The sequence below is a fragment of the Felis catus genome, chromosome C1 (assembly GCF_018350175.1).
Source record: "Felis catus isolate Fca126 chromosome C1, F.catus_Fca126_mat1.0, whole genome shotgun sequence".
In the NCBI taxonomy this organism is placed as follows: Eukaryota; Metazoa; Chordata; class Mammalia; order Carnivora; family Felidae; genus Felis; species Felis catus.
In genome coordinates this window covers 54,122,315-54,145,238 of record NC_058375.1, presented here as the reverse complement: position 1 = coordinate 54,145,238, position 22,924 = coordinate 54,122,315, and the positions used below count along the sequence as shown (strand labels likewise).

General features: G+C 40.0%; 1 protein-coding gene across 9 annotated transcripts in view; it reads right to left on the bottom strand.

Moving 5' to 3' along the window:
* Positions 1-22,924, bottom strand: part of LEPR (leptin receptor) — a 155,007-nt gene that overhangs the window by 79,214 nt on the left and 52,869 nt on the right. For 6 of the 9 annotated variants that reach the window (XM_045035967.1, XM_045035970.1, XM_045035972.1 and 3 more), the window contains 3 exons: positions 12,867-13,052; positions 11,694-11,742; positions 10,556-10,600 (listed from right to left, as the gene is read on the bottom strand). The gene's annotated coding sequence lies outside the window, so the exon portion shown is untranslated. Of the gene's footprint in view, positions 1-7,342; positions 7,387-10,555; positions 10,601-10,949; positions 11,596-11,693; positions 11,743-12,866; positions 13,053-22,924 lie in introns of those variants that run through there. The other 3 variants (XM_023258787.2, XM_045035969.1, XM_045035971.1) reach the window with 3 other exon arrangements.

Here is a 22,924-nt window from a genome sequence, read left to right as displayed (position 1 = left end):
ACTCCTGAGTGTGGAGCCTGCTTGGGATTTTCTCTCTCCTCCTCTGCCTCTCTATCCCCAGCATGCACACGCATGCTCTCTCTCTCTCTCCACCTCTAAAATTAAAAAATAATTTCATCATCAAATTAAAAAAAACTTTCATCTTCTTGGCATAAGCATTTGTCACTTTGAAAACTTAATTTCAAGTGTTTTCATTTCTAATGACTCTAACTGTGTGATCTTGTTGCAAATTAATTCCTTGAAAATGAAGAGGGATGAGCTATGATTCGCAGACTTAAGTGCCATAAAGTCAACAAAGTTCAGTCAGAATAGGCATCTTACCTACAAAGTAATTTAAAAATCTCTATATAAATTAACTCATTTAAATATTAACTAAATATTTGGTAAAATATGTTACCACACAGGTTACTAGAAATATAAAAATAAATAAGAAATCATCATATACTTTAATAAGTAACATTGTTTTATGACCTTTTTACATGTCAAATTTTATAATACCAATATGAATAAAGTACCATGGGACTTCAGATTCAAGACGATAAACTGAATAAACTGATTTTCTTATTCCTGAGATGCCTTTAGAATTACAGAAAGTAAATCATTATCAACCCACTAGAACAGAGAAAATGAGAGGGGACCAGCAGCAGAAAAGAGATTTAAACACATTTCTGGAAGACAAAGAAAAAGTAGAATGATGGAAGTGACTACCTAGGATATTTGGGGAAAGAGCTGTCATCAATGAAGAAACAAATTTATTTAGAAAACTCTGGAGGTGTTCTGAATTGTAAAGGGCAGGGTGACGTGGGGCTGAAAGAAGAGAAGGCTTTGGTTTGTAGATGTAATATCTGACTTCTTTATCTCCTTATAAACAATTCACAGCAGCCAAATCTAACTCCCTATAATTGTCAGAGGAGTGGTTTATAAACAAGCAGTGTAGTTTAAATAGAATAAAAAATTATTAAAGATTATTGGGTACCTCACTGAGCCTCAGTGAGATCCAGTAAACCTAATAAAGCATTCAGCCAAGAACCACACCCAAAATCCCACGTAAATTGCTCTAGAAAAGACAGCTCTGCCACCACGCCAAGGCATTGCACATTATGACTGAAATCTCGATGCCTACTACCTCTGAGTTCCTCTGAGGCCATCTGCTCCTCCATATCCCACACTTCTGATCTAAGATCTGGCATGAACACCTCTTATTGATAAAGAACAGTTCACAGTCTGTGTGTAGGCAGCCAGGAAATTTGGGAAAATATGGATTTATAAAGTGAGGAATTCCCCAAACATAGACAAAATACTCAAAGATGACAAATAGCCAAAGGACAAAAACTTGTTCCGTATACTTCTGTATGTTAAAGAGCTAAAACGTATAAGTTATTTGAGGATAACTTGGGCTTTTAGTACAGACTTCACACCACACACAAAAACTTACATGTTGTGACATTTAGGGGGACAGGCCTTCAGCACAAAAGGTAGCTCCCCACTCAAGTGCTTAAAAGAAAGCCTAACAGTTGACAAACACTGCCCATATGCACAGAATTCACATTCCTCCTACTTCTCTCCTTAACAGCCATGCTGAATGGAGACAGGAAGACGTCAGCATCATGGAAAAATTGTGCAAAAAGAAGGAAAGAAAAAAGAAAACCTACCACAGGGACCTAGATAAATCAGAACAGAAAAAATAGCTTTAACAAATGTTCATGAGTGTCTTCAAGGACATTTCAGAAGACCTTGCATCCACAATGTCAAAGATTGTTCTGACAAAGGAATCATCAGAGGAAGAAGGAGCTTAGCTGTGAAAACATTTTTCAATAGAAATCTTAGAAAACACATTTGCATAATTAACTCTTCCCCCAAAAGAAATAAAGAGAAAAAAAATGTTTTAAAAAAAGAAAAGTTCAAATGATCCATATCCAGTCAGCAGTATTTCTAGAAAAAGAGAATAAAGAGAAAATGATCAATGAAATAACATGAAAAACTTTTCCAGAGCTGACAAGAGACACAAGTCTTCAAACTGAAGGCGGTGGGGGGGGGGGGGGGGGAGGAAAAAAAAAGAAAAGTCCACCAAGTCCAAAGAGAAGGAATAGAAAAATACCCATTGCTAAATATATCACTAAGAAATTGCAAGAGCAAAGAAGATAAGATAGGAAACGTTTCCAGAAAAGAAAAAACCTCTAAAGGTATGAGAAACAGAATGGAAGCAAATGTCTCATACCAAAACAATGAACACTAGAAGATAATCCAGTAACACCTGATGTAAAATGATTTACAGTGGAAAATGCTATTAGCCCGTCAAGCAAGTATCAGAGCACAGCAAATATATTTTCAATAACACAATGACTTAGAAAATTTATATCCTATAAATCTCTTTCTCAGAAATAATTTTATAACATAGTCCAGCAAAATGAGAAGTAACCAAGAAAAAGGGATTCAGGGACTAAAGATTCAGGAAATCATGAGTACAGACTTGACAATGACCAGTACAGATAGCAGATGACTCTCGAAAGTAAACAGCCAGAAGGAAGGCGGGAATTGAGACAACTCAATACATCATATGATTCTGAAGCGGCAAAATTTGATTTAAAAAACAAAACAAAACAAAACAAAACAAAACAAAACAGGGACGCCTGGGTGGCTCTGTCAGTTAAGAATTCAGCTCTTGATTTTGGCTCGGGTCATGATCTGACAGTTCGGGAGTTCAAGCTCCACATCAGGCTCCACGCTACTGGCGTGGAGCCTGCTTGGGGTTTTTTCTTTCTCTCTCTCTCTCCCCCTGCCCCTCCCCTGCTCTCTCTCAAAAAATAAATAAACTTAAAAAAAAAAAAAAAACAGAAACACAGAATAGCACAAGGGGAAAAAAGGAAGTCCTATTTCAAAATTGTAGCCACTAGGCCAAATAAGAATATGAGTTCATGGACTTCAAAAAGAAGAACGAAATGGATTCCAAAAAAATAAAGAGAATGAATAAAAAACTGAAAAATTAAGGATATAATAAAGTAGGCCCACCTACCTTGTCCCAATAAGAAAAAAGTTTATTGGAAAAGGCTTACAAAAAGTCCTGATCTAAATATGAACCAAAATAAAATATGGCATAATTTTCCTTTTTAAAGTAAGCTCTACACCCAGTGTGGGGCTTGAACTCACGAATATGAGGTCAAGAGTTGCATGCTCTACCTACTGAGCCAGCTAGGTGTCTCCAAATGGCATAATTTTGACCAAGCACTGGAATTAAAGAGTCCATTTGAAAGAAGGAAGAATGGCTTCAACCTTGATTCTAGGAATATTTGCCTTTGGGTAGCTAAGCAGTGATATTAAAATGAAATGAATCCTGGAACGCTTCTTGATTCTGTAGTGAGTAATATTTACGAGGTCATAATAACATTAATGCTATTTATCAATTTTTCAACTGTTTGGCTCAGCCAATACACAAAAACAAAAGATTTAATTAATTATAATACTGAACATGAAATATTAACAATATTCTCACTATACAGTTCCAAAACTTGGGTGGCATATTTATATAAGGAGAGATAGTGGGAAGGCTTATGAAATATGAAATATCCCAACCTCATACTGTAGGAAGTCAACAGAAAAGGTCTGTAGTGAATAGAACAGAAATAGTGGAGGGAATTACAAATGTAACCAATTAAAACACTCAGAAAATTAATATAATTATATGTAGGAATGAAGAAAGAAAGAAGGCAAAATTAGTAGGCTAAATTCTCTTCCATGATGGTGTCTGTTTAAAGTTGATAAATAAAAAGAAAAGAAGTCCCTAAAAGAATATTATTTAGCCCAGCATAGGTAGTCAGAGGTCTAAGAACCAAAACCAGAAATGGATCAAGTTCGTTGTTCTCAAGGTCAGTGCTGGCACAGTGAGGGTAGAGGGGCAGGGGGACTAGAACTTTTTTATTGCAGTAGGTTTTTGTCACCATGCGCATGGATTATTTTCATGTATAATTATTATTTAGTCCTTTCAATTAAATAGAGGGCTATGAGATTTCAGAGAAAATAGCTACTAACAAAGTCCTAGGGGCCAACAAAAGGTTCACAGAAGTAAATTTTAGTTGAACTCCAACAAATACAAAAGAAGACAGGAGTGTTGTATTTCTTCTTATTTTAAGGTTCACAATATTTTAAAACCTCCGACATCAAAATCTTTGTTAAAATCAATGTCATCTCACAACTACCGATAGCCTAGTAGCAGCTGTGATCTAGTTGTCATTGATTGCCTACAAACTGGGGCGCTTTCCTCCTGACAGACTTGACAATTTTAACCCATCAATATTTCGACCAACAAACTATTTAAAGGCCATTTGAGGAAGGAATAGGAGCCCTGAGCATTGTCTGAAAACCTTATGTTAACATCTTAGGGGAAGATCATATAAAGAGCCAGCATAAAATCTGCAAAATGGACCACACTGGTAGAAAATCTAAGAAACAACAGTGAAGCATTGTTTTATAAAGTGCTATATCACAAATACTCTTGATAACCCAGAATATGCTACCGTTTAGAAAAATATTGACATCAACAGCACTGAGTTGAAAAGCAATTTTTAAAAAAAACCACCAGATTCTGAATATGAAAAAGAATTCCTTAACCAATTTCTTTGATCTGTACTTTTCTTATGAGAGTGATATGATTTAAACAAAAATCTTTATTTAAATAATTCTAAAAGAGTTCTTCCAGTAGACATAAGACAAAAATTCTAAAGAAAGAGAAAGCATTGTCAAATATATAGGCAGAGTCTTTTCTTTCTTGGACATACAAAAATGGTAGTATATCTTAAAAATCCATGATGTCTAGATTTACAGAATTACAACTATCTAGACAGAGTGGTAATTAGGAGAAATCAGACAGATTACTTCTTGTGTGGAGAAATCATAATCAGTGCCACAGAAGAGGGTCAAGTTGACTGCCCCCTTGAAGAACAGGAAGGCATATGAAACATATTTTAAGTATTTGAAGAAAGATACCCACAGGACCTATGGTCCGTAAAAACAAATAAGCCAAAGAATATCAATCACAGACAATAAGAACTCCTATGTGAGAACTGATTTGCACACTGAGAATCAAAAGACCAAGAAACTGCCTGCCCAGATGACTGTTTCACACAGAAAGAACATTTTTTACATCCTGCTTATTCCGTGCAAAACCTTCTCTCCCCGCAAATCAAATCTGTGACTAGCAGTGCTGTTATTAGACACTCAGCTCACTAGAGATACAGCCAGCTACCTCCTGCATATGTCTAACATGATAGGTATATGTCATAATTCCAAAAGATAGCATCTTAATAATATAGCAACTACAATTACTGGGTGTGTATTATGTATACGTCAGTATGTTTTCTCTCTCTGCTTAGACAGTGTGTGTGTGTGTGCGTGTGTGTGTGTGTGTGTGTGTGTGTGTGTGTGTGTGTGTATCTATGTGCGCTTATAATTTATTTTCTCTCTCATCTCCTGACCACTGACCAGACTGGTTCAGAAATTTTGTTGGTGCATACAAAAATCTAATTGTTCAATGATCTCATGTTCATAGTTTCTCAATTTTCATAGGTTTAGACACCCAAATAACAGCTGCTAGTTAAAGTAAAATGAGAAAATATAATTCTGAGAAAAAACTAAGTTGTCCTATGCCTTCACAAAACAAATATTTGGTGGCAGCTGTTCTTAAACATGAGTTCACATTTTTAAAGCCTATTATAATACCAATATAGAAGCTCCTGAAGCTCTATTTATCTCAAATCTTTAGCCACTATCTAGTAAAAACAGATAAAAATGTTCATGTTCCCATAAACCTTAAAGAAATTATTGGCCCAGGAGTAAAGCCTCTCTCTCTCTACCCCCTACTCCTTCTCTTTCTCTTTCTCATTCACTATTATACCCATATGAGTACACATTTATAAGTCTATATTGTTTCTGGATTTCTTCCCATTAATTGGCAAAGACTTTAAGATGAGTAACACAATGCCCCTTAAGAGAGTCTCTAGTTAGGTCATCTTCTTTTGCTAGTCCATAGTACTCTAGTGTGATTCAAATACATGACTCTCATCTTCAGGATCATCCATTCGCCCACCAGGCAGGGGCTTCCCAAGCTCTGTGCTCTCCTGGGCAAGTCTCCATGCTGTGCTAGTCAGGGCCACAGCTCACACCCAGCGGAGCAGATCACTGAGAGACTGCACTAACTGAAAGCAGACTATATTGACTTTGGGGAAGACTTTACTTGGTACCCATAAGCCTACTAAGTTAATAGAAGAATGTGTGACTTGCTGACTTTCATTCAATGAGAATCAATATCCACAAAAATTTCTTATAGTCTACCTTGAACATATTAAGTGCTCACAGTTCTGAAAAAGATTTTAAACTTCCAAGCCCATGAAACTTAAATTTGACAGTAATTTTCACTACGTATCCACTATTGCTATGTCTAATGAGCTTGGCATGTTGGCAATGTAGATTCAAGGGTCACACTGCTGGCGGAATATAAAAGGATGAAAGCTGCTCTGGCATACAGTTTGGCAGATCTTTAAGTGTTAAACATAGTGTTGCCATATGACTCAGCAATTCCACTCATAGGTATATACCCAAAAGAGATAAAAACATATATTCACATAACAATGTGCACACATATGTTAATAGCAGCATTATTCATAATAGCCAAAAAGTGGAAACTACCCAAATGTCCACCAACTGATGAATAAACAAAAAGTAGTATACCAATATAATGGAATATTATCTGGCCATAAAAAAGGAATGAAGTACTGACCCATGCTACAGCACAGATGAACACCGGAAACATGCTCAGTGAAAGAATTTGGTCACTAAAGGCCCCATGATTTTATTTACATGAAATATCCAGAATAGACAAGTCAGTAAACACGGAAAGTAAATCAGTGATTTTGAGGGATGGGAGGAGGGGGGTTGGAGAGTGAGTGCTAATGGGTACAGAGTTTCTGCGGGGAGTGATAAAAATGTTCCGAAATTAGATAGTGGTGATGGTTGCATAAATCAGTTAATGTATTAAAAACCAGTGAATAGTATCCATAAAAAGATGAACATTATGAATGTGAATTACAGTCCAATGGAGATATTATTTTGAAAATCTGTTTCAAGGTCAAGTTTATGTCTATCTGGCATCAATAAACAGACAATGAATGTTTTAAAGATATGATTTAAAGTAATTTTTTAAATATGTGGTTCCTGTAATAAGATGTTCAAGAACTCCTAAGAAAAACATCAGACAAAATTTACATTTCTTATATCAGAGAAGACCTATTATACTAGGAGACAGTCATGGATTCTAGGACCAAATATTTAAGAGACATCAATTTTGGAGCACCTGGGTAGCTCAGTTGGTTAAGCCATCCAACTCTTGATTTCGGCTCAGGTCATGATCTCATGGTTCTTTAGAGGAAGCCCTGGGTTGGGCTCCACACTGTCGGCAAGGAGCCTGCTGGGATTCTCTCTCTCTCTGCCCCTCCCCTGCCAAAAGAAATAAACTTAAAAAAACAGTTTTTGCTTTAAAGGGGAATGAAGAAATGGCTTAATCTCACAAAGACATAATGCAAGAGAATCCATGAAAGAATGCCTCTTAAGTGAATACAACATTTTTTTTAAGGTAAAACTAAATTTGTGATCAGGAAGAAACAAGCAAGAAGTTTCTAGATGTTGGCATGTTCTCTCACTCATGATAAGGTATTTGCCTTATCATCGTCTGTTGGAATGATGTGCTATATTATTTGTCAACCAGCACATTTTTTATGTACCCCTTCTCTCTCTATACGTCATATATATATATATATATATATATATATATATATATATTCAAATGGTTAAAAAATTAAAGATGAATAAGATCACGTGTGTGAAAAGACAACAGATAATATCACCATTGCGTCACAAAAGGTTTAATAAAAAGTATGTGAGAGGAAATATTCCAAATTATAACCAAGCCAAATTTGAATTGAACCTCCAAAAGGTTACATGTACTAGGTCTGTCCAATAGGCAAACATTTGTGCCTTTCTGTTTTAATTAAAAGCGGAATTTGTAAATCACATAAAATCTTAAGAATTAGAGGAGACCATAAGCCCTTTTCTTCATTTTCAACTCCACAGGATATGGTTTTGGGTTTTTTTTTTCTTTTTCGTATGTGTGTTTGGTTCTCAGTATGAAAAAATGCAATACAGTACCTGCCAAGACAAGTCTTTTTTTTTTTTTTTCTGGATATTTTAGAGTTTTATTTCCAAGGCCCCCAGAGAGATTGCTTTTCACAAACAAAAATCATTTGATTATATAATAGTGATCTAAGTGTAAAGACATGACTGGTTTTTTTCTTGGTAAATTCATCACAAAAGATGAACAGTGCTTCAGCCAACCATGGGGACGCTCCCAAGCCGTGAATGAATTGGCTGTAGACCTTAAGCAGTCAGATCCACCTACTGTTTTCCAATAAGCGCCTAGAAGGCAGGGTATTTGAGTTCAACTACTCTCTAGTCATTCAACAACCAATTCACGTAACTCTTTGAGCATCTCTCTTAAAGGAGATGATCATCTACTTCACCAGAAAATATGAGGAAGACAAATGCCAGATTGACAGATGATACTTCCAGCCCACAGGGGGAAAAGCAATGAAAATAAGTGGCTGTGTTCATAGAAGAACAGTGTACTTCAAATCCATTCCACTCTCCCAAACTACATGCGCAGCACAGGCTGGGTGGGAACACATTATTTTATTTTACATCAAAGCCGCCAAAAAGAGGCTGAAACACTTTTAAATCTATTCTTCTTTTTTAATTTTTTGTTTTTACATTTATTCATTTTTGAGAGACAGAGTGAGACAGAGCACAAGCAGGGGACGGGCAGAGAGAGAAGGAGACACAGAATCTGAAGCAGGCTCCAGGCTCCCAGCTATCAGCATAGAGCCTGACGCGGGGCTCGAACTCACAAACCATCAGATCATGACCTGAGCCCAAGTCGGATGCACAACCAACTGAGCCACCCAGGCGCCCCCACTTTTAAATCTAACTACTGATGACTGCATCTCCAATAATTTGATATTACAAGTAACAACAAAAGCCCCTCTTTCTCACAGCCTCTGTGCGCTTAAACAGACCAACGGCTGTCTGTTGTTTTTATCAAAAGTAAATAAAAGGCTCACTGACACTGTAGCACACACTTCTCTAACAACTGTATGTGTGTGTGTGCGCATGCGTGTGTGTGTGTGTGTCAATTCCTAATTTCTGGTTTATCTATTTAGTTAACCTTTGCTATTTTCTGGGCTTCATTCCAAGACAACTAAAGTGCATTACTAAAATTGGCATCTCTGCTATTGAGCTTAATTTCAGAGAGGTTCTGAAATGGTCTGAAACCATTTTTTTAATATTCTGCACACAACTTTATGCTAAAAAGTAACAAATGTTGGTCAAGACGAGTAATTGATAGGAAAGGTGCAATTTTGTTTTCCTCCAAAACAATTTTTACTTCCTCCAAATATATACTGAAAAGAGAGTAAGTGCAGTGCTAAGGCCACATGTTTCGGTTGCAGTGTCATAAATATTGCCTTCAAGTTGAACATAATTCCTTAGAGTGAGAGATGATCTAAATATTTACATATAAACCATACATTTCTGAACTCTTTTATAAGCCTTTTTTTCTTTTTTTCAAGTTTATTTATTTTGAGAGAGACAGTGAGAGCTCTCTCTCTGAGAGAGGGAGAATCCCACGCAGGCTTGCAGGCAGATCAGTGGGCAGAGCCTGAGGTGGGGCTTGAAACTCATCAAACTGTGACATCATGACCTGAGCTGAAATTAAGTCAGGCGCTTAACCAGTTGAGCCACGCAGGGGCCCCAAGCGTTTTTCTCTTGATTTGGGGTGGGAAAACCCTAAAAGCACAAGTCATAAATGCATATAAACAAATGCTCATGAAATTATGAATCTACTAATGTTTGTGACATGTTAAAGAGTCACAGAATTATACATTTTTAAGTTGGAAAATACCTGAAGTATTTTAAAAGGCCCCTAGAATATTAACTCAACCCTCTAATTCGACAGATGAGGAAAATGAGGCCCAGAGAGGTGAAGCTAACCACAGCTGTCACGGATAATAAATGGCAAATCATGTCAAAATCCAGATAGTCTGACTCTGAAAGAGTATTTGTTTCAATATACCTTAATACGTACAGAAATTCGTGTTAACAGAGGGCATTCCAGGCAGCCCCTCAACAGAAGGAACTCGCAGGCTTAACAGAGCCAGCCTGTTTGCAAACACAAGTTCTAGAAATAGCACCAGCAACAACCGATTTCTTAGACGGCCTCACCGTACCTGGGGTTCCCAATGATTCCTCAGTTAGGCCTATTTTTCTCACCTCTACGAATCCCTTTAAATAAGTGCTTTGGTCGGGATTGGGTTTATTTTGTTTCGCTTTTTACATTTGCTTGCGGAGAGCGGGAGAGGGGGAAAAAGAGAAGCTGGCATTGAAACCACCCCTGAAGCACAAGTTTGTTCTTTGGGCAGCCAAACCAACAAACCCTTCCCCGAGCCCCAGGGCTTACTGGTTTATGTCGCAGTCCTTTCAGTTTCCAAAGTAGGAAGGAGACCTGGAAAAGAAGTTGGCTGGGTGGCGCAGCCTTTCGGTGGCGCCTGGCAGGTGCGCGCCCACGTGCGGCCGGCGACCGACAGCCGCGCGTCCCTGTCTTCCGCCCGCCCCGGGAGCCTCCCGCTCCCCGGCCGGGGCTGAGGTGGGGGGGACCCAGAGCCCCTGCCGCCCCTCCCACCGCCCCCGGGCGCAGGCCCCTCCTGGCGCCGCCGGGCTGTCCCCTGACTCCCGGCCCCCAAGTGGCCCGCGGGCTCCCCGCCGGCCACGCGGGCCCCAGCTTCCTGCTCCTCCAGTGTCCGAGAGCGGGAAAGGTGGCAGTGAGGGGTGCAGGAGAGAGAAGCGGGTCCCACCTAGTTGCCGGGGTCCAACCCACACAGAAGGCAGAGATGGCGGCGGCGGGGCTCCGGCCCCTGCGTCGCTCGCGCTCTGCGGGCCGCGCGGGCTCTGCGGCGGGGCAGCTCCGAACTCCTCGCCCAAGGTGCCGGACAACTCTCCGGAGGGCGCAGGGCAGCGGAGTGTGGGGAGGAGGGGCCGAGGGGGAGCGCGTGGGGTGGGGAGAAGGGAGGAAAGAGCCCGCGGCCGCCCGCGCGCGCCCCGCGCCCTGGTCCCCAGCTCCGGGTCGGGGGCAGCGGACCCCAGCGCCGAGGGCGGCCGTGCAGGTGACCGGAGCTGCGAAGAGGAACGTTGCTGCGCGTGGCCGTGGGCCTGGGGCTGGAGCAGCGACGAGCTTGAGAAGGAGGACCCCCTGCCTGAGGGAGGCGGAGAGGCAAGGCGATCCCAGCAGGAAGGCGGCGCCGCTGCTACATTCAGCAGTTAGCTGCTGCGCGCCCACCGTAGCCCCAGCTGGGGCTTCTCAGACTCCCGGCTGGGCCTAGGGGTTCCAGCGGGGTTCCTCCCACTCCCAGACTTGCGGGCCTCTGCTGCATCAGGGGCGCAAAATGCTACAGCAAAGATTGCAATAACTGAGAGGGGTGGGAGAGGAAAGCAAATTGGCAAAGGGCGGAGGTAGTGAGTTTCCTGTCACCAAGTCACCAAGGATGTTCCCGCCAAGCATGTTGGTCATGCCTGTCAGGAAGGCTGAAGAGGGCACTTACGCGTCTGTGCGAGGCTGGACTAAATGACCACTTTACTTCTCTTGCAGTCCTGAAATTTAATGGCGTTCGATGTAGCAAGCAAAAAAACCAAGCAAACAAAATCCGTCCTTGAACAGAATACAGCCCCTAAGTAATAGACATTTCATAAGTCTCCACTCAAAACGTTCACTCCCTAATCTGTCTATTTATTAATGCACTTTTATTGAAGGCCTACTATGGGTCAGACAACATGCTACATACAATTATGATGTTCCTTCAACTTGGACTAATGACAGACTAGCAAGTGTTCATAACATTATTACATTCATAACATGAATGTAATACATAACATTCATAACATGAGGGGTGATATGAAGGAACCCAACGGGGAGAGAAAGAAAGAATAAAGGGAAGTGGACATACTCTGGATTGGGTGGATGGTTAATTTTCAAAGGTCTCTAGAAATGAACTTGCCTAATACCCTCATAGGAAGATGCATCAGAGACACAGCGAGAAAGTAGCCCAGAGATGGGTAGGGCCAGAAGCAACGTGTCTTGGCTCCTGGCCCAGCCGCTTTATCAACTTTTGAGCTTTGTTAAATGAAACTTGACCCATAGGAATATCCTCTCAGAATCAGTGACACTTATGAAGAGCATTTAGATCTCTAGACCACTTGTTGAAGCCACTTCATTCAGAAATTTCCTATTTGTGGAGTGCCTGGGTGGCTCAGTCGGTTGGCTCAGGTCATGATCTCACTGTTGGTGAGTTGGAGCCCCACACTGGGCTCTGTGCTGACAGCTCAGAGCCTGGAGCCTGCTTCGGATTCTCTGTCTCCCTTCTCTACACCTCTCCTGCTCACGTGCTCCCTCTCTCTCTCAAAAGTAAACACTAAAAAAATTTTTTAAAAGAAAAGAAATTTCCTATTTGCGCCCTGAATGGACTTTCTGGGGCACTGTGGTTAGAAGCATTAACCTTTGGGTTTTATCAAACCACAAAAAAGAGACAAATGTCTCCATTAGATAGAGACAATAATTGGAGTAGAGATACTGACTTCCCCAAATTATTGTGAAATGAAACAACACAACAGAATCCTTAATTAGATAATCCCTTATGAACTAGCATATTTGTTTCCTAGGGCTGCCTTAACGAATGACCAGACTTAATGCTTAAAACAAAGGAAATTTATTCTCTCACTCTTCTGAAGGCCAGAACTCCAAAATCAGGTCCGCACTCCTTCCCAAAAGTCTAGGAGGGAAACTTCCCTTGCCTAGTCCAGCTTCTGGTGGCTCCAGGAATTCATTGGCTTATGGCTGCATCACTCCGATCTCTGCCTCCATCTTTGTATGGCCTTCTCCTCCATGTCTTCTTCTCTTCTGTCTCCTACAAGGACACTTGTCATCAGATTTAGGGACCATTCACATAATCCAGGATGATCTCAGCTCAAGATCCTTATTTAATTACAACTGCAAAGACCCTTTGTCTAAATAAGGTCACATTCACAGGTTCTGAGATATAGAATGTGGACATACTTTGGGGGGGAAGCCACCATTCAACACACTAACTAAGAGGGACCACATTCATTGTCTGCTGTGGCATCAGGGTGTCATTTCAACACCATTATACAAAATCATATTTATACTAAGTATAATCTATCCTTTCATTGCAAGCTACTGAAAATAAGTATCATCAAACCCGGGCATTACGTGGAATAACTACCATCAGGAAAAGAAGTACAGAGGCCCAAGCCCGAAATTCATGTTTGAGTCACAGGTGATACTTAAAGGCCAACCGTGGCTCTCAGCAGCTACCATTGTTAAATTACTACAGAAATACACCCCACATCTGTAGGTATGGATTTCTGATAACGTGATCCAATACTGAATGTCTACTAGGCCGCAGGCTCTCCATCAGGGGCTCCTATGGAGCTTATATTCTAGGTTAGGGGGCAACTTTGAGTCTCATGCCCTCTGGCACAAAGCCTGCTGCATATCTGAAGCCTGATAAAGAGCTGTTGAATGAGTAGACGGGTATAAATAAATCACTACCAATCTTTTAGGCAATTATTACCACACTGAAAAACATGTCTATAATAAGATAGGATTTACTAGAGAAAACAGATTAACACTCTGACTCATTCAGCATTTTCTTGAGTGAAGAAAAAGTCCTTAAAGGAAAAATTTTGATTTGAAAAAGAAAATAATGAGATATCTATTTTCTCTTTTTTAAACAATAATATGCCTATTTACACAGAAACAGATCCTGCTGGGAACAGTCAATCATGACTGAAGTAATAGTTACTTAAAATGAATAAAATATTTTGTCTAAGTATTTGGTTGATAGTTTCAAAAACAAACATTATTCAACTAGTAATTTCATAATATTGATGCATCACTTTTTTTTTTTCAACATTTATTTATTTTTGAGACAGAGAGAGACAGAGCATGAACGGGGGAGGGGCAGAGAGAGAGGGAGACACAGAATAGGAAACAGGCTCCAGTCTCTGAGCCATCAGCCCAGAGCCTGACGTGGGGCTCGAACTCACAGACCGCGAGATGGTGACCTGGCTGAAGTCGGACGCTTAACCGACTGCACCACCCAGGCACCCCAGTGCATCACTTCTTAAAACTCTTGCAATGATTTCAGTGACTCCACTCTCTCCTGGTTCACCTCTTCCCTTTTTGACTTCCCTTCTCACTTTTCCCCTCTTATAATTTTAGACAATCAACCAGCATATTAATAGGTACCAAATTGAGTCTTATTCTTGGGCTTCCTTGGGTCATAGGCCCATCCCTGCACCAGTCACAGTGGCTAATGAGTTGGAATACGATGGCCATCCAGGTATGAGCCACCTGTGCACTCCTGGAAAACAGGGATTGGGAGGAGAGTTGATCTCACTCACCCTAACCAAATAACTTAGAATGGGGAAAAGTGGTATCCCAAAATAAAACTAGGGTGCCCTTACTGAAGAGGAAGCAGGCAAAAAAGCACAGATACTCAATACAATAGACATTCAAAAAGGTTTGCTGTTAACTGAATGTAGTTTTAATTAAAACAGTACTTCACCCTTTCTACGGTGTGCTAAATGTTTCTATAAAGCTTTTAAAACTGAAGTGACAATCATAACTATTGATTATATGTGTAATTACCACACAAATCTTTAACACATTTATAAAAGACTGTGAAAAATATTTTTGTATGCATCCAAGGCCATATAGCAAGTACATAGACTCTGGAATCTAATTGCCTGAGTTGGTTTTATTTTTTATGCACATTAATTATGAGAATTTGAGTAAGTTCTCTACCCTCTTTCTGTCTCAGTTTCCTTTTTTGTAAAATGGAGTCAATCATAATTACCCCCTCCGAAATCTCATGAAATGCAATGAGACAATAACTATGCCTTTATAACGGGACTTGTTACCTAGTACTCTATTATGTTTATTTATTGTTAACCACATTTATCTTTCACAGCATCGCTGGAAACTATTTTGGGTAGTCATACTCTGAGCATTTATTTTTCTCTTAACAAATAATCAGTATCTATTATGTTATCAGGTACAATTACCAAGATAAACAGCATGGGTCCTTTATACCCTCAAGGAGTCAAGGGAGGATTCCCATAGTTCAGCCAGGTTGGTGTAGGGCACTCCATTCAGTGGAACATAGAATGGAAAGAAAGGCACAGAGAAGAAAAGGCATAGCACCTTACACATCACAAGGTACTACAATCACACCCAGTAGTGTAGCCCTGGGTGTGTTCAGAAAAGTGTACCTGGAAAAGTACACAGAAGTCTAATAGGAAGAACTTTGAAGGCCATGTGGATTTTGAAGGTCATTTGGACTTTAACCTCTATGTATGATGAAATATTGAAACTTTTAGACTCCAGAATTATTTTCAAATTTGTAGAAGGAAAGCACATCCTGGGTATGTGAGGTGTGACAGAAAAAGGCAAATGTCAGGGGTAACAGTTAAGAAACTAGGCAATTGCAGCAGACCAGTGTTTCTCAAATTTTAACGTGCACCTGAATCAGATGAGAGCTATTTAAAACATATATTCCGATTCAGTAGTGCTGGGGTGGGGCCCTAGAGTCTGCATGTTTAATAAGCTCCCAGGTGATGTCAGTGCTGCTGGTCTCCAGCAAGGCAAGAGACTATTAAAACACTGCCAATGCTGTTTCCAACAAAAAAAAATTTATATCTAATGTACATTGAACTTTTAAGTCCTCATGGAGAAATAATTTGCAGCTCATAAAGCTGTCACCACTAATTGAAGAACTATTGTGTGCCACAAGCTAATAAAATAGAAATATTTTATCTTAATTCTTAAGATATCTCTGAGAAGAAATCCCTTTAAAGCCTGAACGCCCAAGTGAAAATTACTTTGTTGTGTGTATGAGGAGGCAGTTGTGGTGAGTGAAAAAAGTATAATATAGGATACTGGTATTTTTTTTTTAATTTTTTAAAAATGTTTATTTATTTTTAAGAGAGAGAGAAACAGAGCACAGGCAGGGGAGGGAGAGACAGACAGACAGACAGACAGACAGACATGGAGACTCAGAATCCGAAGCAGGCTCCAGGTTCTGAGCTGTCAGCACAGAGCCAGATGTGGGGCTCAAACTCACAGACAAGGAGATCATGACCTGAGCCGAAGTCAGATGCTTAACCAACTGAGCCACCCAGGTGCCCCTGTGATAGTCTTTTTGATGTTGTTAACTTGACTCAGCTACAGTGTCCAGTTATACAATCAAACACTAATCTAAGTGTTGCTATGAAGATATTTTGTAGATGTGATTAAAGTCCATAATCAACTGACTTTAAGCAAGAGAGATTATCCTAAATAATCATGGAGGGCCTGGTTTAGTCCATTGGAAGACTGAAAAAGCAGAGCTGAGGATTCCCTGAAGAAGATATTCCACCTGTGGACAGAAGCCTCAGACCATGACTAGTCCAGCTTGCCTTTCCTGACAGTCTGCTTTCTGGATTTTGGACCTGCCTAGCTAGTCCCTACAACCACATATGCCCTGCAATAAATATCTTACTATGTATCTCCTACTGGTTCTGCTTCTCTAGTTGAACTCCAAAAGATTTTAGTGACTAAAAACAGAGTGCTGCTATAACAAAAACTCAAAAAATGTGGTAATGGTGTTAGAATTGGTCAGTGGGCAGAAACTGGAAGAATTTTGAGACACATGATGGAAAAAGCCTACCCTGTCTTAGACTATTAGTAGAAAGACAGTTGTTAACAACTCTGCTAGTGAGGACTTAAAGGAAGCAGGGAGCGTGTTATTGGAAATTTGAGGAAAGGAGATCCTTGTTATGTAGTGGCAGAAAGCTTAGCAGGATTGTGTCCTGCAGTTTTGTAGAAAGCATAACTTGGATACAATTTAATTGGACATATAGCAGAGGGGATATCCAAGTAAAGTGTTGAAGATGTGTCCCGGCTTCTTCCTGCTACCTACAGTAAAATTTAAGAAGAAAAAATAAATTGAAAAAAGAATTCTTAAACAAAAAGGAACCAGGATTTGATGATTGAGAAATTCTTGGCTCAGCCAGTCTCTGAAAGGTACAAACATTGAGAGATTTGTGGCCAGGAAGGCCAAAAATATGGCTGGTCAACCTTTTGCTAATACTTCAGAAGGAATAAAAAAATCAGAGTATTCAGTCACACAGTGGCTCTTTGAAGAGATTAAGTATGTGACTCATGAATTCCCTCATATCCCCCAAATAGAAATGGTATTATCTAGGGAAGATCTATGGATAAGCCTCTTCTTTTCTGGAGTGAATTCCTTGTAACATACATAGGACACCTATAAGGTTCTTGAGAATTTTATACAGTGGAAATTCTGCCAGCTTGTATTTAAAGAGATAGAAAAAGCTGCTGGACCCCCAAATTCTAGGTACAGGAAACAGGCTGATAAAACTACACAGCTTGTACTACAAAACAGACAAAAATCCTGGGGCCCATTGTAGACCTAATGAACAAAAGTCTCTGGGGTAGGGAAAGAGAACTCTGTGCTTTAACGGGCATGCCAAATGAAATCAGAGATAATTAGCTTTTGGAGAAAGGCAAGAATGATAGTTTACTTCCAACACTGAACAGACAATGATGAAGACGTGATAGATTTTTCTATATAGACCCTGTAAGCCAACTAAAATCAGCAAGTGGAAAGCACAGGTAGCCAGATTTAAACCAAATCAAAAGAATCACTTCCAGCTATCATAGCCATTAGAAGCAGAGTAGGCTACCAGTGAGACAATGAGCTCTTCATCAGTAGGTATTTTTAAATAGAGACTAAAGGATTGTCCATCAGAAATACTGCAGGACGACACTGGGTAGGAAAGACCTTAGATCAGAATGACGGTAATTAGGGCTGCACATATCAAAGAATCTAAGGCTTGGAGCTGCAACTTCAGAGTATTTATGTGAAGAGGTTTTGGGCTGTAAAAAGCAAATTATGTAGTAAAAATGTTACCTACTATCCAGGGAGTTGATTCACCATTCACAGAGCATGAACAATCCCTCCAAAAATGAGGATTGCTTTACCTATTGCATCTGCTATTTTTTTTTTAATTTTAAAGTTTATTTCTTTATTTTGAGCGAGAGAGAGGAATTGCATGGAGGGGAGGGGCAGAGAGAGAGAGAGAGAGAGAGAGAGAGAGAGAGAGAGAGAGAAGAGAGAGAATCCCAAGCAGGCTCTATGCTGTCAGCACAGAGCCTGACATGGGGCTTGATCCCACAAACCATCAGATCATGACCTGAGCCTAAATCAAGAGTCAGACACTTAATCGACTGAGCCAACCAGGCACCCATGCCTGCATCTGTTTTGTATTGCAATAAACAAGTAAATAGAAAGTGTGTGTGTGTGTGTGTGTGTGTGTGTGGTGTGTGTGGTGTGTGGTGTGTGTGTGTGTGTGTGTGTGTGTGTGTGTGTGTGTGTGTGTTTGTATCTTATTTTCAAGACAATTGGGGTGAATCAGTAAATCTGAAACAGAAAAATTAATTGATGTGGAGTGTTATTTAAACATACATATGCATGTTTGACTTTAATGAGTTCAGTTCAGCCAAAGAACTACTAAGTAATTTGACAGCTTATAATGTATATGATCTGCTGTAACTTTCACATTAATTGTACATAAATCCTTTAAGTTTGGGGCACCAGTACTCTACAGGAACCATTGGTATCTATGGGTATAGGGGTATTTAGCAAATTTACCTTGATATTGATTATATATTCCATATCCCATTAGTAATGTCAAAGAGATATGGAATACTCTAGTAGTAAAAAGCAAAAAAGAAAAACACTTTAAACATTTAGAAAGGAGACTGAAGAACAAATAAAGAAAATCTGAGTTTCCAAATATTAATAAACAGGACAATGAGTATCAACTAGTGAAGTTTAGCTATTAGAAATGCTAGTAATTTTATCTTGAAAGGAATGATATTCAAAACTCCTCCTACTAAAATGCTATCTCCAGGCCCAGAATTTAGTCCAAATTATCCAGAAGACAGTTTCTATAATCCTCATTATATAATACAATATTCTACTCATAAAGTTGCTCCATAAATGTTTTTTGAGTGAATAAATGATTTTATGAAAGACATAGGGAACAAATATATACAGAACAAATGAACATTATGTTGTCAAGTTATAAATAATAAGAAAACAAATACTCCTAATAAGGAAGTTTAGACATTAAAATACTTCAGTAAATTCTTATGCTCTTCTTTTTTTTTACTTCTTTAACAAACTTTTTATTTTAGAATGATTTTAATTTTATAAAAAAGTTAGAGACAGCACAGAGAGTTCCCATATACACCATAACCAGTCTCCCCTATTGTTGACATCTTGTGTTAGTATGGTACATTTGTCACAACCAAGAAACCCAATATGATGGATTACTTATTCACTAGTCATTACATTATTTAGGTTTTTAACATTTTTTACTTAATGTCCCTTTTCAGGATTCTATCCAGGATACCATGTTAATATAGTCATCTTGTCTCCTTAGCTTTCTTTTAGCTGTGAAAGTTTCTTAGGCTTTTCTTGCTTTTAATGACCTTGACAGTTTTGAAGAGCACTTTTTCAGTCATATATTTTTTGGTCACGTACTTTGTGGAATGTGTCTCACTTTGGATTGGCTGATATTTTTCTAATGATTAAACTGGAGTTGTGGGCTTGAGGTTTAGGAAAAACCACAGAGTTAAAGTGTCATTTTCATCACATCATATGAAAGGTATATGCTATGAACATGATTTTCCACTGTTGGTTTTAACCTTGATCATCTGGCTGTAGGTGTTTTTCAGCTTTCTCCACTGCTAAGTCACTCTTTTCCCCATTTCCATACTGTACTCTTTTTAAGGAAGTCAGTATATTTAGTCCATAGTTACAAACTGAAGAGTTATTCTCCACCTTCCTGAGAGGGGTGTGTCTATGTAAATTATTCGGAATTCCACACAAGAGATTTTTCTATTCTCTCCCATTTTAAAATTTATTCAGTCAGTTATTTATATCAGTATCAGTTCATGGTATATATTTTATACTTTCAGTTATAATACAATATACTACATTATTTAATATTTTATTCAAATTGTTCTAGTTTGGGCCATTGGGGGCTCTTTCACTTGGCTCCTGTGCCTCTTCCAAGTACACTTACCATTGTGCTTTTGTTACTTTTTTCTTGTTTTTCTCTTTTTTTAAATATAATTTGGGGCGCCTGGGTGGCTCAGTCAGTTGAGCGTCCGACTTCAGCCCAGGTCATGATCTCGCAGTCCGTGAGTTCGAGCCCCGCGTCGGGCTCTGTGCTGACAGCTCGGAGCCCAGAGCCTGTTTCAGTTCTGTGTCTCCCTCTCTCTCTGACCCTCCCCTGTTCATGCTCTGTCTCTCTCTGTCTCAAAAATAAATATACATTACAAAATAATAATAAATAAATAAATATATTTATTTATATAGAAATATTATATTAAATATATAAATATATTTATTGACAAATTGGTTTCTATACAATACCCAGTGCTCATCCCAACAAGTGCCCTCTTTAATGCCCACCACCCACTTTCCCCTCTCCCCCACTCCCCATCAACCCTCAGTTTGTTCTCAGTATCCAAGAGTCTCTTATGGTTTGCCTCCCTCCCTGTAACTTCTTTTCCCACTTCTCCTCCCCAATGGTCTTCTGTTAATTTTCTCAAGATTCACCTATGAGTGAAAACATATGATATCTGTCTTTCTCTGACTGACTTATTTCACTTAATATAATACCTTCCAGTTCCATCCATGTGGCTGCAAATGGCCAGATTTTATTCTTCCTCATTGCCGAGTAGTATTCCATTGCATATATAAACCACATCTTCTTTATCCATTCGTCAGTTGATGGACATTTAGGCTCTTTCCATAATTTGGCTGTTGTTGAAAGTGCTTCCATAAACATTGGGGTACATGTGCCCCTATGCATCAGCACTCTTGTGTCCCTTGGGTCAATTCCTAGCACTGCTATAAGGCATGTCATTTCTTTTGAGTCTCCCTGTCCCCATACACTTGGACTCCCAAATGTTCCCCTCTGGCAAGTGAGAGCAGGAAGAAAGATGGATTAATAGTTCCCAGCACACATGACCCTGACCAGCCTGAAGGAAGTACTGGATAGGCTGTCTTTCCACATATACAGTATAGTCCACCTGTGGCCTGCCATTTGATACCTGTGTGGACATTGTCCCAGGCCTCTCGGAGATGAGAGAAGTTAGGCAGGGGGTGGGGATCTGGCTCAAGATGCTCTGGGGACCCCCACCATTGGGTTTCCCAGGTGGTTGAGTTATAAAATCTTTGCTCTAGGCATGTCAAGTTCCTAACAGAGATGGTAGACTTTCTGCCCCACTGGGCAAGACAGTTTTTCCCAATAATTGAGCTTTTGTGGAGCCAAACCCCAGTAGTAGGACTGGGGTATTCTGTTCCACTATAAGGTTTGCAGGCAACTAAGTCTCTAGCCTCCCAGGGCCATTGATTCTTCATGTTGGTACCAACGAAGCATCCTATCCACAAAGGGAAGGTGAGTGCTATCAGAAACCTCTCATCACACTCCAGCTGGCCAGGGTGGCCTCTGCCAATTCTGTGGTGAAAAGTAGAGCAAGAATCACAATAACAGCGAGAGACAAAGGGTGACAGTGCATCACAGTAAGGAAACAGATATAGAAAATATGGACAGTCTATTTGTTCCACCAGACCATCGACTCCTCAGGCTTTTGCCATGCGTGGATTAGTCAGCTTCTGGAGTGACTAAAGCAGGGCTGCAGTCTCCCAGAGCCTCTGGAGTTGCAGATTGCTTCTTCTGTATAGTCAGCTTGCACAGCCTTGATGGACCAGGAATGAACTCCCAGTTTTGAGATGCTGGCTTCACTCTGCTGTGGTGAATCCAGGGACCCACCTCGGCCACCTTTACTGCCATTAGGGAACAGGGATGATGACCTTACTGGCTTCTTCAAGCTGATAAGGGATGGTGTGTGGGTACAGCAGTTAGAGTTTACCCAAGGGTCGGTTGAGTGGCCCACGGTATGGTTCTACAGGAAGGCTTTCTGGTTCAAACAGTGCTTCCAAGGTAACACGTCTGCAAACCACCTTCCATTCCTGGGGTGTCCATTGATTTTTTTCACACTTTCGATGGGAAATACACTCCAGAATTCTGGCAGCTTCCAGGATAGTGGTAGGAGCTAAGATGGGAAGCCGTGCTCATTCTTTTCCGAGGCCCATCCGTCATTTCCACCCGTGCAGCGCCCAGCTCTTCCCTGCCCGCTAACGCTACTTATCCCAGGAAAGCTCGCGCGGGTTGGTGAAGCAAACCCACAGACTAAAAGTGAAACTTGAGCAGCGCTGGCCCGGCTGCTGGCTGGTGCCTTTCCCCTTCCTGCCTCCCCGCCGTCGCCACCCTTATGCTCTTCTAAGAGTTCTAAACAAGTATTCTTGGGGTGCAGTGAGAAAAACAAAAGCATATCTACAATTTACATTTTTAAAAAAAGATATTTTTCTAAATATCTAAACAGTTTCTAAATTTTCTAAACAGTTACCTGAACACCTACCTACACCCAAATGGCCATATATCATTCCGTGTAGGAATTTTAGGTCTTACAAAATATTCTTAAGATACAGACTTCATCATTTTATGGACTGCTCAGAAGTATCTGTGGTTCTCCTCTGCCTACAATTTAAAGATTAAACTCACTCTGGTATTCAAATTCATTCTGAGATTTAATTGACCAATATTTTCTCCC